The 4,250-nt window shown below is 37.2% G+C and overlaps 1 non-coding gene across 1 annotated transcript; it reads left to right on the top strand.

Annotated features, from left to right (window-relative positions):
- The first annotated feature begins 4,143 nt into the window (after nucleotides 1–4,143).
- On the top strand, nucleotides 4,144–4,250 carry LOC136225278 (small nucleolar RNA R71). The gene has a single exon (XR_010687002.1). It is a non-coding gene; the product is annotated as a small nucleolar RNA R71 (small nucleolar RNA).

A 4,250-nucleotide genomic window follows, 5' to 3' on the forward strand; every position in this document is an offset into this window, starting at 1 on the left:
GTAGGGAGACATCCCTATTGGTGTTTTGTATGCGGTCCGATAAGCCCAAAGTGCATCTTCGAGGCGCAAACTCCAATCTTTTCGTCCCGGATTGACCATTTTCTCTAAGATAGATTTGACCTCTCGATTTGATACTTCAGCTTGCCCATTTGTTTGAGGATGATAAGCAGTGGATGTTCTGTGATTTACCCCATACCTTTTCAACAAGACCTCAACTGAGCGATTGCAAAAGTGACTCCCTTGATCGCTTATGATGGCTTTCGGAACTCCAAATCTACTGAAAATGTTAGACTTGATAAAACCTATAACAGCTTTAGAATCGTCAGTTTTGGTGGCTTTAGCTTCCACCCACTTTGATACATAATCGACAGCTAAAAGTATATAAACATACCCAAAAGATGACGAAAAAGGACCCATGAAATCAACGCCCCATACATCAAAAATATCACAAACAAGTATAGGTGTTTGAGGCATTTCATTACGATTAGAAATATTTCCGGTCATTTGGCATCGTTCACAACTTTTGCAAAATATGTATGCATCTCTAAACAATGTTTCCCAATACAAACCACAATCCAAAACTTTCCTAGCTGTTCTTTTGGGTCCAAAATGACCACCACATGCAAGATAATGACAGAAATTTAAAATTGATGCATGTTCATTTTCAGGTACACAACGTCTAATTACTTGATCCGAACAAAATTTCCACAGATATGGTTCATCCCACACATAATATCTTGCCTCTCTTTTAATTTTTTCTTTCCTAGAACGACTCATATCAGTTGGAAACTGTCTAATAACCAAGTAATTAACTATATCAGCATACCATGGAAGCAAACCTTGCACTTCGAATAATTGTTCATCAGGAAAGTGCTCGGAGAGAGGGAGAGGTTCTTCTTCTTGGATAATTCTACTCAAATGATCGGCTACTGAATTTTCAGATCCCTTCCGATCCTTAATCTCCAAATCGAACTCTTGAAGTAGGAGAATCCATCTTATCAACCTTGGTTTAGACTCCTTCTTTGCCAAAAGATATTTCAATGCTGCATGATCAGAAAACACAATTACTTTAGAACCCAACACATAGGATCTAAATTTATCTAAAGCAAAAACAATAGCCAAAAGCTCTTTTTCTGTTGTAGAGTAATTTCGTTGTGCATCGTTCAAAGTCCTTGAGGCATAATAGATGACATGGTTCTTCTTATCAATTCGTTGTCCCAAAACAGCTCCGACTGCATAGTTGCTTGCATCACACATGATTTTGAATGGTTCATCCCACTTTGGTGGTTGAATGATGGGAGCAGTTGTTAGCAATGACTTCAACTTATCAAAGGCTTCCTTGCACTCTTCTCCAAACTCAAACTTCACATCTTGCTTCATCAAGTTAGACAAAGGTTGGGCTATCTTCGAAAAGTCTTTTATAAACCTTCGATAAAAACCTGCATGTCCAAGGAAAGAACGTACTTCCCTAACATTTGTAGGGAAAGGTAAGCTAACAATTAAATCAATTTTAGCTTTGTCAACTTCAATTCCCTTAGACGAAATCACATGCCCCAAAACGATTCCTTGATTGACCATAAAATGACATTTCTCATAATTAAGCACTAAATTAGATTCAATGCATCGTTTCAGTATTTTAGTCAAATGGTTTAAACAACTATCAAAAGAATCACCATAAACAGTAAAATCATCCATGAACACTTCGATGCATTTTTCAATATATTCAGAAAATATACTCATCATACAACGTTGAAATGTTCCCGGAGAATTGCAAAGTCCAAATGGCATCCTTCGATAGGCAAATGTTCCAAATGGGCATGTAAACGTCGTCTTCTCTTGGTCTTCTTTGGCAATAACGATTTGGTAATAACCTGAAAAACCATCAAGATAACAAAAGAATAAGTTTCCAGCCAACCTTTCCAACATTTGATCAATAAAAGGAAGAGGAAAATGGTCCTTTCTAGTAGCCGCATTTAGCCTTCGAAAATCAATACACATTCTCCATCCGTTTTGCACTCTTGTAGGCACCAACTCATTATTTTGATTTCTTACCACTGTGATTCCCGTTTTCTTTGGCACAACATGAACGGGGCTCACCCATTTGCTATCTGAGATGGCATAGATTATCCCTTCTTCCAAAAGCTTGATGACCTCTTTCAACACTACCTCTTTCAATACCGGATTGAGTTTTCTTTGTGGCTCCCTCACTGGGTTTGTATCTTCTTCTAAGAAAATTCGATGCATGCAAACAGATGGACTAATGCCTTTAATGTCGGCTAAAGTCCACCCAATTGCCTTTTTATGCTCTTGGAGAACTTTGATCAAACTTTCTTCTTGCTCCGTGCTTAAGCCTTTTGCAATTATCACCGGAAGTGTCTCCTCTTCTCCCAAATAGACATACTTCAAATGATCTGGTAAATCTTTCAATTCAAGCCTTGGAGCCTGCAAAATTGAAGGTAGCATTTTCTTGTAAGTATGAGGTATTTCAATATCAGATTTTTCTATACCTTTTTGCACCTCCTTCAATGAATTATCACTTCTTTGTTCATCTTCTTCCAACTCACTTAGACTATTTTTTGCTTGAAAATTTTCCTGCACATCTGAATTTTCTAGGTACTTCATGGCATCAAAAAATTAAATTTAACAATCTCTCCGTCAAATTCTACGGAGAGAGTACCCTCATGAACATCAATCTTTGTTCTTGCTGTTTTCATAAATGGCCTTCCAAGTAACAAAGGTGTTGAATTTCCAGATGTATCATTCTCCATCTTCAAAATATAGAAATCCACCGAAAAAATCAATTCATTCACCTGCACCAAAACATCTTCCACAACTCCTTCCGGATAAGAGTTAGAACGATCAGCTAATTGAATCACTACCCTAGTTTCTTTCAAAGGTCCCAAATTAAGAGCATTATAAATAGAATAAGGTATTACATTTATTGATGCTCCTAAATCTAGCATGGCATATTCAATTCGTTTATTCCCAATAACACAAGGCATTGTAAACATGCCTGGGTCCTTACATTTAGTAGGTAGATTCTTTTTAATCACAGCTGAAACATTTTCCCCTACTCTTACTCTTTCATCAATTTTCAATTTTCTCTTATTTGTGCACAATTCCTTCAAAAATTTAGCATACTTTGGAATTTGCTTGATAGCATCAAGGAGTGGAATGTTTACCTCTACCTTTCGAAAGGTTTCCAATACCTCTCTCTCATATTCTTCCTTTTTTGATTTCACCAATCTTGAAGGAAAATGGGCCAATTTAGATGGAATTAATGGAATAGGAGCAGATTTTACCTTAGGATCTTCCTTAGGTACAATTGGTGGTTCCTCTTGTTTCTCTTCTCTTTTTGGAGGTGGAGTTGATTGAACTTCCTTCCCACTTCGCAATGTGATTAAAGAAGCATTTTCCTTTGGGTTCTCCATAGTTTGGGAAGGCAATTTTACAGAATTTTGTGCCTCCAATTTATGAACTGAGGTAGCTAATTGAGTCATTTGACTTCCCAAATTCTGAATTTCTGCCTCCATTTTCTGTTGAAATTTAAAAGTACTTTCAGCTAGGCTTTTAACAATGTCTTCTAAAGGCATACCTGAGTTAGAAGTTGAAGGTCTGGATGGTCCTTGCACTTGAGGTGGTCGATTATATGACTGGTTTTGCAACCTTGGTTATCCTCCTTGATTTCCATAATTAAAATTTGGATGATCCCTCCATCCCGAATTGTAAGTGTTGGAATAAGGGTCATATTTGCGTTGTGGTTGTCCTGGAAATCCTCCAATAGCATTTGCTTGTTGGAAATCTTCTTGTAATGATGGGCACTCATCAGTATGATGTCCCATATTTGAACATACTCCACATACCATTTCGGGTTGCACTTTATCTGCAGCAATTTGACGAACCAAAGAAACTAATTCAGTAAATTTATTTTCAATGTTAGAATTATTTACCTCATTAACTTGCTTGGTGGTGCTGTTTGATCTTGTTCCAAATTGTTGGGAGTTTTCAGCCATAGTGGAGATTAATTGTCTTGCCTCATCGGGTGTCTTATTCACCAACGCTCCTCCACTAGCTGCATCAATCATGCTTCTATCAATTGGAGCCAATCCTTCATAAAAATATTGGATAAGGAGTTGTTCAGGTATTTGATGATGTTGGCAACTAGTGCACAGTTGCTTGAACCTTTCCCAATATTCATATAAGGTTTCTCCATAAGCTTGTCTAATTCCACATATCTCCTTTCTAATATT

The sequence above is a fragment of the Euphorbia lathyris genome, chromosome 3, assembly GCF_963576675.1.
Source record: "Euphorbia lathyris chromosome 3, ddEupLath1.1, whole genome shotgun sequence".
NCBI classification, from domain to species: Eukaryota; Viridiplantae; Streptophyta; class Magnoliopsida; order Malpighiales; family Euphorbiaceae; genus Euphorbia; species Euphorbia lathyris.